Source organism: Musca autumnalis, unplaced genomic scaffold, assembly GCF_047663935.1.
Source record: "Musca autumnalis isolate F117 unplaced genomic scaffold, ASM4766393v1 scaffold_2, whole genome shotgun sequence".
Classification (NCBI taxonomy): domain Eukaryota; kingdom Metazoa; phylum Arthropoda; class Insecta; order Diptera; family Muscidae; genus Musca; species Musca autumnalis.
In genome coordinates, this window is record NW_027411755.1 from 249,793,288 (window position 1) to 249,806,684 (window position 13,397).

Here is a 13,397-nt window from a genome sequence, read left to right on the forward strand (position 1 = left end):
TTGATTTAGTTTCGGAGGATGAAATCATCGTGGTATCTTGTGACGACGAGAAACCGTGCATGTCACCCCGTAAGTCATGGGCCACCGCCAGCGGCCCCACTCCGTATCGCCGTGGAGCACCCGCGCAGTAAAGCAAGTTCTCGGATGCAAGAAGCGTTCGAGAAAATGCTTTACCACTGGGATTGCTACCCCCATCCACAAACCCGATTGAGGTGGGTAGTACCACGGGAAGCGAGTCGTCTACATACGTCAACAACGCACTGCTCTCGATCTCTCTGGGACGAGGGGATAGAGACAACCCCATCTACATTAGTTCGTCGTCGTCCACTTCATCGGTCTCACCCACATCCTCGGACACGACGTCAACCCCGCCCTCCTCGTCCGGTTCGTCTCCATCTACCTCTTCAGCGGCCATCGCCAGACCATGCTCACCTTGAACCATCATATTCTTCAACAACCGCACAGTAGGTGCAACCCGTCGTTGCTGGGTGGCGCTGCATCGTATGACGGCGGAAGAGCTAGCCCCATATTTAACCATGCCCTGTTGCGTGGTACTCCAAACTGGGGGTGGAATAGCGAAGCGGGTGCCATATTGCCCGATCACGGCGCCCATAACAGAGGTCGAGGTCATTGATTTAGTTTCGGAGGATGAGATCATAGTGATATCCAGTGACGACGAGAAACCGTGCATGTCACCCCGTAAGTCCTGGGCCAACGCCAGCGGCCCCACTCCGGACGAATCGCCGTGGAGCATCCGCGCAGTGAAGCAAGATAGGCGGATGCAAGAAGCGTCCGAGAAAGTACTTTACCACTGGGATTGCTACCCCCCATCCACAAAGCCGATTGAGGTGGGTAGTACCATGGGAAGCGAGTCGTCTACATACGTCAACAACGCACTGCTGTCGATCTCTCTGGGACGAGGGGATACAGACAACCCCATCTACATCAGTTCGTCGTCGTCCACTTCATCGGTCTCACCCACATCCTCGGACACGACGTCATGCCCGTCCTCCTCGTCCAAGTCGTCTCCATCTACCTCTTCAGTGGCCATCGCCAGACCATGCTCACCTTCAACCAATCGTCGCTTGAATCGTACGATGGTGAGACTTGCACCGTGCACGGGGACGAAGAGTGGAATGGAAACCAGGACCGTGTCGGGCAGAATTTTGTTTGTAAAAATGCGCTGCCCCAAGAAATAATTGCCAGGCTGGAGCCATGGGTGGCAACGGACATAGCCACACGCCGCTGGGGTCAACAAAACAGGGGGTCGGAGATTCCGAATCACCATTTCTCGCCAAGGATTGGCGGTCGTTAAGCCCCGCTAAGGAGGGGGTGGTGTGAGGACAAAAATCGTCCCTCAATTTTGTCCCAACAAATTACCCACGAATTTTAAGAACCGTCGTTGGTCTTAACTTAAGGATTTAAGTGATTTTCATCGATTTTGCCGCTAAGTTCAAGAACCGTAAATTTTAGTTACTAACCCAGACTCTCCACGGGAGCAGTTCACCTCTTAATTACCATGCCTAACTTTCTTTTCTCTCTACCTTGTTTTCCCATCTCCTTCACAGATTACCTTGCCGACATGGAAACTAGGAGTTGCCGCACAAAGGGGTACTACAAAGAATTATACCGACAGCTGGAGTGTCCCATGTGCGTCTGGACATGATGACCCCTCCGAATGGCAACAGCACAGGAGGTGCAACCCGTCGTTGCTGGGTGGCGCTGCATCGTATGACGGTGGAAGAGCTAGCCCCCTATTTAACCAGGCCCTGTTGCGTGGAACTCCAGACTTGGGGTGAAATAGCGGAGCGGGTGCCATATTGCCCGTTCACGGCGCACATATCAGAGGTCGAGGTCATTGATTTAGTTTCGGAGTATGAGATCATCGTGATATCCAGTGACGACGAGAAACCGTGCATATCACCCCGTAAGTCCTGGGCCACCGCCAGCGGCCGCTGGGGTTGGAATAGCGAAGCGGGTGCCATATTGCCCGATCACGGCGCCCATATCAGAGGTCGAGGTCATTGATTTAGTTTCGGAGGATGAAATCATCGTGATATCTAGTGACGACGAGAAACCGTGCATGTCACCCCGAAAGTCATGAGCCACCGCCAGCGGCCCCACGGACGTATCGCCGTGGAGCATCCGCGCAGTGAAGCAAGATAGGCGGAAGCAAGAAGCGTTTGAGAAGTGCTTTACCACAGGAATTGCTACCCCCATCCACATAGCCGATTGAAGTGGGTAGTACCACGGGAAGCGTGTCGTCTACATACGTCAATATCGCACTGCTGTCGATCTCTCTGGGACGAGGGGATACAGAGAACCCCATCTACATCAGTACATCGTCGTCCACTTCATCGGTCTCACCCACATCCTCGGACACGACGTCATCCCCGTCCTCCTCGTCCGGGTCGTCTCCATCTACCTCTGCAGCGGTCATCGCGAGACCATGCTCACCTTCAACCATAATATCCTTCGACACTTCGTCGCTTGAATCGTACGATGGTGAGACTTGCACCGTGCACGGGGACGAAGAGGGGAATAGAAACCAGGACCGTGTCTGGCAGAATTTTGTTTGTAAAGAGGCGCTGCCCCAGGAAAAATTGCCAGGCTGGAGCCATGGGTGGCAACGGCCATAGCCACATGCCGCCGGGGTCAACAAACCAATCTGTTGGTGACAGCAGGGGGTCGGAGATTCCGAATCACCATTTCTCGCCAAGAATTGGCGGTCGTTAACCCCCGCTAAGGAGGGGGTGGTGTGAGGACAAAAATCGTCCCTCAATTTTGTCCCAACAAATAACCCACGAATTTCAAGAACCGTCGTTGGTCTGAACTTCAGAATTTTAACTGAAGTTTCTCTCGCGAAGTTCAAGTACCGTCGTTGGTCTGAACTTAAGGATTTAAGTGATATCGAACTTCAAAAACCGTCGTTGATCTTAACTTAGAGATTTAAGTGATTTTAATAGATTTTGCCGCAAAGTTCAAGAACCGTCGTTGGTCTGAACTTAAGAATTTTAAGTGATTTTCATAGATTTTGTCGCGAAGTTCAAGAACCGTCGTTGGTCTGAACTTACGAAGTTAGGCGATTTTAATAGATTTTGCCGCGAAGTTCATGAACCGTCGTTGGTCTGAACATACGAATTTAAGTGACTTTAATAGATTTTGCCACGAAGTTCAAGAGCCGTCGTGGGCCAGAACATAAACATTAAATGATCGAATCCTGTTCAAGAGCCGTCGTGGGCCAAGACAAGTGACCGAAATCTCGTTCAAGAGCCGTCTGGGCCAGAACATAAGGAAAAGTGACCGAAATTTCGTTCGAGAGCCGTCGTGGGTCAGAACATAAGGAAAAGTGACCGAAATATCGTTCATGAGCCGTCGTGGGCCAGAACATAAGAAAAAGCGATCGATACATGGTTCAAGGGCCGTCGTGGGCCAGAACATAAGCAAAGATTGCATTACCTTGGTCAAGCGCCGTCGTGGGTATTGACGCCAGTCTTAACCGAGGAAGCCGACACCAGTAAAGTCGTGGGTCTGGTGAATCGCCAACTACGACACCGACATAAGGCGCCGAACCGAAGTCATCCCCACCGCCATAGCAGCGAAGCAGCCCACCTTCATGAAGACCCAGTCGTGCGCGAACCTGCATAGAATAAGTATAATAAGATAGAGTAGTATTTCGAGTTATTCAATAAAGTGTACCCTCCGAATTTTTAACCTAAACTCTTTCTGTCACTCTCAGTCACTTCAATATAAATTTTCTGTGACGAACCCTACCCCTGTGAGATCCCAGCAACCGGAGGAGACTTGTCGTTACAACCTAACCTAGCTATGTCCGTCCTTATATCGGGCTGGTTAATACGGCACCTCTCGAAGCGAGTAACCGATTTGGTCCAAACTTTGTACATCGTAATATTATTTCCAACCTTAAATCAAGTTCGTAGATGGACTATATCGGACAACAATTTCGGGTACTTCCCTCATAAAAAATTGAATGTACATATATCGTAAAAAAGCTAAAAATGGCTAGCACCAAAAAGGTGTGACCATTTTGGTAATTTTGGTTAATCTCATTAGAGAGGTCATAACTTTTGAAATATTAGAGTGCATTATTGGGAACCACCCTGTTCGATAGAACTGATGCTTACTTTTTGTATAGACATGTCAATGAATAATTTCCACAAAAAATTGAGAAAAGTGTTCTCGAAGCGTTCTATTTCCATAGGACCTCTGTTGTACGGTGAAGGCTGAACTCATGTTGTCATATTTTGAAATACACCATTCCTATTTCGTAAAAGGCTTCTTTACAAAGGAGGCTATCTTATAGTTATTGTCGCAGACTGGCACAGAATTAAACGATATGACTATGGTCTCGTATTCACTTTTAATATCAAAGCGGTGTATGGTATTAAATGTTGAACCCCGCCCGTCTATAGTCCTTTCTTACCTGTTTTTAGATGATGGTTAAAGCAAAACTTAAGAACTATAGGTTTTCTAAAAAATCTTAGATATATTCCAATTAGCACTCACTCTAAATAGTCCTACAGTTATTTAAGACTAATCAAATATATTTTCGCTATTCCTAGACGTTTTCAGTTCACGTGTCCCAGGTAACGTTTCTTATATGTACACTTCCTTTGCATACATATTCAAACTTTAAACACTTTGTTATGAATCATCGTCACACAAACCACCATCATGTTTAGAATAGGAAATAAAAATATGTATCATTTCCCAAATTAGTTTTGAAAGATTTCTTAACCAAACGCCAAAACAAACATATTTGAAATAGTTTAGATGATAAATTATTTTGTTCATAATTCAACAAATTCTAGGAAAAGATATTTTGAAAGCAACACATGTGAGGTTGTTACTTTCTTGTCATATACCATAGGACAATAATATTGCTGTTAGTGTTTTCATGCATATGTCATATTTTGATAATTTCGAAAATTAACAATAATTCCCCTCAACCAAATACATTTGACAATAATATCTACAACAAATGCAAAACTCCAAAAGTTTTCGTTTTGCCAGTTGTAGTTGAAGTTTTTCAAATGTCCGTTATAGTAAAATTTATACCCCCCAAGGTATTATAAATTACTGTCACCTAACAATCGATATTGTTTGCGGCAATGTTTCATTTTCTCTATAGTTTACACATACATTGTAAAAACATACTCACACAGGCATATTCAAATGCATTCAGTTGCATAATTTTAAAATAGAAAGGAACTGGCAGGATGTGTGGTCATAAAGGGCGGTGAAGGAGGTACATTGTCATAGAACTCCGTTCCTGTTGCTATTGTATTTCGACATTTCGCAAAGCGTATAGTTTCCTGCACTGCAAAGACTTGATTGCAGATATGAAACGCATTACCAACACCTGTCGTAACTGTGCTACGCAATTGAAATGTGTGTTGCTAGAAGTAGGTAGAGTAGTGTGCTTCCACTCTCGTATAGCAGTATACATATGTTATTTTATTGCATACTCAGCAAAATTTGAAGGAAGAACCCCTTCCGCGATGACGTGATTTCATGGCATATTTTGCATTGATAAAGCAAGTCGTGAAAGATCCGTTTGTACAGATCACTACAAAAAAACCAAGTCGATTTGTACATCCCTAGAAGTAGCGACATCAAAACAAAAGAGTATACATATCCAAAATTTTTGTTATAAAATTACAAAATTACAAATTAAATGTAGATTCACGAACTAGAAATTCTTAAAGGAGTGCTGTTGGAGTCCAGGTCGAAATCTGAACTGGTGATGAGAAGATAATAGAAAAGCTTTTTTAAGATGAAACAAAATTAGTGGCTGAGAGTGGACGAAGTAAACTCTGTTGCGGTGCAGCGGCGGTGATTAAATTTGGGTGTAAATTTTGGGTGTAAACTTTATGCTGATAAATTAGTTCTAGTTATTTCATGAATTAGTTTGAATTAATAAAGAGTTTGGTTTGTCATGAAAATCATATTTCAATACAGAATTTTCCATTTTCCAAACAAGACATGAAAATGACATGCCAAAGGGTTGGTGAAAATGACATGTCAAAGCATTGGTCAAAATGACATGCTTAGGATCCGACAATGAATGTCATCTTATGGTGGTCACGCTCATATAAAATTCATGAGTGAAAATGCTAAAAAAGGTGACATACCAGATCACTTGCACCCATGATTCAATAGCATCCTTGGCATCGAACATTTTGCTGAGTACATATCTCTATCGACCTATACCGACAAAATACAGAAAATCAGAAGGTATCTTTCTATGGGGGATATATCAGGGTTTTTTAGAGCTTTTGAAACCTTATATCTGGAAGTATGGATAAATAAAATCGTGCCATGGTGAAAGGGGCCATCAGCACAGAACCACTGCGTCTACTTGGTGCACTACAAGCGCGTTTCCAATTCGTTGTCAGATTCTTCGTCGTCGTCGGAATACGAGAAACCCCCACAGTCTACCGAACAGCAACAAATGCACCAGCCTAAATTCCATGTTGTTGTTCAGCTCCCCGCAAATTAATTAATTCTGCAATCCTCAATTGCAACTTTATGAGTCGACTCGAAGACTCACCGTCACATGTAACTTGCAAAGTTGCGATAATCACAATGTTTTGCGGATGGATCGTACAAGAAGCGGAGGATGTGGACTTGCCTTCCTTACACACCAGTTTGTCCAGTGCACACCTATCTGGCTTGAGCTCGACTCTAGTGACCCAAACAAGGTAGAAGTTAAGTGTGCGATTACATATACATATATTATCTATTATATATTTGAGTTTGGTGATAAGTGACTGACTGGCTCATCATCAACGCCCAGCTAAAACGGCTAAAGCTAGGAGCTTGAAATTTTACCAGTAGATCACTGTTGGTGCAAATGTGCGAGATAAGGCCGGGTTTTGCAAAATTCGTCCTGGAACCACAAAAAATAACAATAACAAAAATCCTTATTATTCACTGTTATTACTTACTTATGTACTTAGTTGGCAACACATTTGTCAAATTAAATGCTATAATTTCTTAATACCGTAAAATATCACAAACAATTTCAAATTTTGTAGTTTACTTCTAGGCGCATTTATTTTATCGTAAACCAATATATATTGGAAGGACAATGAAGGTTGTTATTTTCCATTGCAACATATGTGTGCAGTTGGTGATAATGGTATAAACTTCAAGTAAGCTATAAAATTTTGCTATAAGCTATATAATTTTGTTTTCACATAACAGGTGTCGCACAAAAGATTTTCTTTCGTTAAAATCCAGTTAGACAAAAAATGATTACAAACGATGATTTTGTAAAAATTTTGATTTTCAATTTCAAATTAAAACAAAAATTCTTTCAATAATGTTTCGTTTGTTGTACATATTAGTTGCTGTTGAAGACAAAATTAGGGTATTAAATTCAGAAATCGGTCAGAAATAACAAAAATAATTTCTATTAAAAAAATAGTTTTAATGATGAGATTTTCTTTATAATTGTGTCACTTCCGCTAACGAAGTAGCGGGCACATGCTAGTATTACATATAGACGATTAATAAATGCGCCTTGTGTTATTTGCACGATGTTATTCGCTATTAAAATACAATAACCGGCTGGTGCTAGGGGACTTCATGGTCATCATGAGCTTTGCCATTCCGTCCTATGTAATGACCAGAGGGAAACAGCGCTGACCCAGCAGATTTATAGCTCCACGTTTTGTACATTGAATAAAGACGTGCTTACGAGTATACGAGGGGTTTGCCACAACTCGCCAGCATCACCACTGTGGCAACCGGTTTGATAAATGACTAGACAGCGCAATCCTATGCAAATGCATATATGTTAGAATGGTCGTAGAGAAAATCTGATTAGACAGAAACTCGTTTTATCACAAAACAAAACGAATATTTTGACATATTTTCTCATATTTGCATAAAATGAGCATATGCAAAACCATATGCAAAAATATATACAAGGATTTGTGGTCTAAAAATCCCACCGAAATGGCTGAAATGTGGTATTAAGTCTTCGTTAGGGTTATGAAACTTTACAAATGAAATTTGTCCGCATGGGTCCACGTCTTGATATAGCCCCCATAGAACGGTACCTCTCGATTTCCGATATTTTGACATTTTATATAAAGTCTTCGTTGGGAGTATACAATTTTCCACCTGAAATTTTTCAGTATAGGTCCACGTCTTCATATAGCCCCCATAGAACGGTACCTCCCGATTTTCGGTATTTTGAAAGTTCTGGCCTCACTATCCCACCGAAATGACTGAAATTTGGTATTAAGTCTTCGTTGGAGGTAAACAACTTTCCACCTTAAATTTGTCGGTTTAGGTACAGGTCTTCATATAGCCCCCATTGAACGATACCTCCCGATTTTCGGTATTTTGAAGGTTGAGGCTGCGGTTATACATTTCTCTATTTTATTGACTTGTCTGAAAAGAATTTTAAACAGAAAAAATTGTACATACAAACATTTTTGTACCTATTTTTGTACATATGTCATATGTTTCGATTGCAATTTAATCACAAGCCAAAAATATGCCCAGTCCCAAAATTTGACATGAATGGGACCAAAAATAGGGCTTGCATAAAATTCCGCTGTCTGACGTATCCTACCAACCCGTCCTTTCACTTGGCCCAGACCATCTTCCGATCATAGCCTCCGTAAACAGACCACCCGATTTCATAACCTCTGACAGCGATTCTTTTCTGAACCATGGAAAAGCTGACTGGCAAGGGTTAAGATAATTCTGAGAGTTGCCCATTCCCTCAGATCCTTGGGTAGCGTGGAGAATACTCCAGGATATTATCACTGCTACAGCCGGTCGCTATATACCTGCTGGTCCAATTGCCGAAATCAGACCAAATTTCCCAACAGAAGCGACGGGACTAGCAAATGAGCGTGATGAGCATCGTCGTATGAACCCTGAAGAACAAATAGTTGGAGAACTTACTCTAAAAGTAGTAGGCGAACATATGCGGAAAAAGTGGATAGGCCACATGAAGCAATGCAACATTGGTACAGGGTTAAGAAAATTGTGTGCAGTGGTTAAATTACTCTAGAATCCGGAAAAAGTGGATGGCAGAAGATCTTTCTTTTAGGGGCGTGACAGTAACTGGCCCGAAAAGGTGCGCGTTTTATTTTAACCGCCAGTTTATAGAGCGCCCCGAGAGTGATACGGCAAATGAGAGTGTGCTACGCCGTATAAGAAGAGCCCTCACAGTCAAGGTTGTACCACCACAATTTACGATGGGCGATGTTGCAGACGTCATCCGAAATGCGAAATCGTCCTATTCGATGGGCCCACATGGAATCTCAATGGTAATGCCCAAGTAAGTAAGTTTAACCTGTATCGTTCTGAAATTCCACACCCTCCACACTGCACAGAGATCGTAATGTATGTTGATGATTGTATGAACTAGAACTTGATTAGAAACAAAAGCTTAGACGCAAGTCTTAAAACAAACATAACAAGTGAGCAAAGGCTATATTCGGGACGGGGCCGACCATGTGATACCCTACACCACTACCCCTGTGCATAAGCTTTTCACTGGTAAACATTTCTTTTAGGGAACATAAACCGACTACCACCAAAAATAATATGCCTCTTTCTCTCTGGGACCCCCATAAGCAACCAAAATTTCGTGACTATCCGATCAAAATTACGAGCTGTAGCTTGATTGCAAAAAATGGAAGAATTGGATGCATTACCGACTATTGTGGTATCTCCCTTGTTTGACCACCTCCGCCAACATGCTTCACACCAATGTAAAGGTAATATTTTCTTCTTCCATTGACATGCTTTGCCGTTGGAATACCCCTACTAGAAGCCGATATATTCACAAAGAATACAACTTTGAATTTGTCTCCAAATGAGTTTTTCCCCATTACGACCCCTAAATATTATTCGACTATCACCAAAATCAATAGGCTTCTTCCTCTGTGGGACCCGCATCAACTCCCAAAAAATTCGTGACGATCCGAAAATTGCGACCTGTAGCGTGATTACAAACAAATCGGAAAATGGGATGCATTACCGACTATTGCGATATTTCTGTTGTTTGAGCAGCTACGACAACCTACTTTACATCATTGTAAAAGTGGTATTTTCTACTTTCCTTTCCAGGTTTTGCTTTTGATATACCTCTTAAAGAAACAGAGATATTGGCTTTGAAATAAAACGTTGACCTTTTCTTCAAATAAGTTTTTGCCCATTCCGACCCCTGAATATTATCCGACCATCATTAAAATCAGGAGGCTCCTTCCTATGTGGGACCCCCATTAACCCCTAAAATTTCGTGACGATCCGATCAAAATTGCGACCTGTGGCGTGATTTCAAAAAATCGGAAAATGGGATGCATTATCGACTATTGCCATATCTCTGCTATTTGACCACCTACGACAACCTAATTTACATCGTTGTAAAAGTGATATTTTCTACTTTCCTTTCCAGGTTTTGCTTTTGATATACCTCTTAAAGAAACAGAGATATTGGCTTTGAAATAAAACGTTGACCTTTCTCCAAATAAGTGTTTGCCCATTCCGACCCCTGAATATTATCCGACCATCATCAAAATCGATAGGCTTCTTTCTCTTTGGGACCCCCATTAACCCCCAAATTTCGTGACGATCCGATCAAATTTGCGACCTGTAGCGTGATTACAAAAAAAAAATCGGAAAATGGGATGCATTATCGACTATTGTCATATCTCTGCTATTTGACCACCTACGACAACCTATTTTACATCGTTGCAAAGGTGATGTTTTCTACTTTCCTTTCCAGGTTTTGCTTTCGATATTCCTCTTAAAGAAACAGAGATATTGGCTTTGAAATAAAATGTTGACTTTTCTCCAAATAAGTGTTTGCCCATTCCGACCCCTAAATATTATTCGACCATCACCAAAATCAATTGGCTTCTTCATCCGTGAGACCCCTATTAACCCTCAAATTTTCGTGACGATCCGATCAAAATTGCGACCTGTTGCGTGATTTCCAAAAAAATAGAAAAATGGGATGTATTACCTACTATTGCGATATCTCCGTTATTTGATTACCTACGCCGACCTAGTTTGCATCATTGTAAAGACGGGATCTTCTACTTTCATAGTCAGGCTTTGCTTTTGAAAAATTTCAATCAACCAAAGCTGTGATATTAGTCAATATAATTAAAATCACAAAAATTAAAATGGGGGTTTTATATGCTACTATTGTGATATCTTCGTTGTTTGATCACCTACGAGCATCTACTTTACATCATTAGAAAGGTGATATTTTCTGCTTTCATAGTTTTGCGTTTGGTATACCCCATATAGAAGCTGAGATATTCGCTTTGGAAAAACACGTTGTCTTTTTATCCACCTAAGTTTTTTGCCCTTTCCGACCGTGACGATCCGATCAAAATTGCGACCTGTAGCGTGATAACAAGGTTTAGACGGACACACATAGCCAGATCAACTCAGCTCGTCTAGACATTCATTTTGGTATATATAAGTATAGGTCTACTACCATTATATCGATGCGTTACAAACTTTTTGGCCAAAACCAACTTATAATACCCTCCCCACATAGTGGTGTAGGGTATAAAAAGCTTATAAAATTTTGGTTATGTCGTGTGACATTAAAGCTTTTTTAAGTTATATAAGTGCTTAAATTGATTTCAAACATTTTCAAAAAATCTCATATATAAAAACTTTAACCGCTTTTTGTGGGTGAGCCTTTTTATCGAATCATTTTATAATTACGATTTTATCTAATCTTAGATTAAAGCTCGTCGAAATATGATACAGGGATACGATTTTGTAAAAAAGTCATAACCCTAGTCTACATAGCTGAATTTGTGCAGTTCATCCATCTGAGGAATAGGAAAATATTCGCCGCTAAATCCGTTGCCACACAGTTCACAACCTGGACGGCTGAAAAGAGGCTCTCCCTGAACATATTTGTCGATGGTGTTTTTATTCCGACCAATAACTACCGCAAGATATTGGGTGTAACGTTCGATAGCATGTTTAAGTCGTCCGGGAAAGCCACAGCTATTTTCGACAAGATCAGAAGCGGGAACAATGTTCTTAAGTCGCAGGTTGGCATTACTTTGGGTGTTGCTAAAGAAAACTTTTAGATATTTTATCAAGTAATAAGCCGGTATGTGACAAGGTGTCGACGCCAGTGTGGTATGCATATGTTGGCGCTACGCTGTGGAAGAATATTCAAACCGGGTGACTTCTCAGGGAGGTGGACCATATTCATAAGCAGACGAAGATTTTACCGATACATCAACACAACAAGAAGTTGTCGAAGCATTTCTACCACGATCTTGTTGACAGGTTTCCGTCACCCAGGCACGTCATGATCTGGAGAGAGAGAGAGGTCCAAAGATATTAACGAACCTCTAGAACATCGAGCCTGTCTGGCAGGCTTGAATAGCATTCATGCTGATGCAGGCCTTACAGTGTGAATTCTATATTCGGAGACCATCACCCATCCATCGCAACCGAAAAACGCCAGTTGCCAAGGCAAACACGGTTTCAGCCCGGTTAAGATCCGGACGATGCAGCCGCCTCAATTCATATTGAGCTCAATTTTATTGCACGATACCCAATACATGCCCTGCTTGTGGATTGGGACCACACGACACGCGACATTTGTTCAGCTGTCCAGCTAATTCCACTTACCTGTCTTTTGATTCTTTATGGACGCAGCCAGTTCAAGTTGCAGTAATGTTTGAATCTGAATGCAGAGGAATCAGAACCAGATAACTGAATAAAATATACGAACGAACATATTTGTGTTGCTAAAACAACATCGAACATGCATTTATCAACTCATAATTTCACACTGATCAAGAATATTGTTTTCATAGCTAGCTACTTAATATTTAATATCCGGTTTGAAACTATAGCGCATTTGAAATGCAAACCTACTCACTTACATGCACATATCAACTTTTATGCTTGTATTTATAAAAACTAAAGCACTCAGTGTCAAAGACGTAACACTGCAATGCGTTGTCTACAAATATGTCTGTTGCACTGTTGTGTCAATAGGTTTTGAATACACTACGACATAGCCAATGGCGCACCAACGCAGTCCGTCTGTATATTTTATCCGTGCATTTCCAGCGGTCGTTTCTCTGCCTACATGCCTTCAAATTCATACAAAATATTGTTGGTCGATTTAACAAAAATGCGTTCGCACATAGATTTTTTGGATTTTATATAAATGCCAAAAAATATGCAAATTATTATTCTCTTTACTATGGGCCGGACGTCCGACCGGCACGACAACCAGCCATAAGCCCCTTTACACAAGGGGCAAAACTTAGTCATTTGTAATGCGAATATTCAATGTTAAACATTATGCATTTGAGGAGAGTGAAATCATGTGTGAGTGTGTATTTACA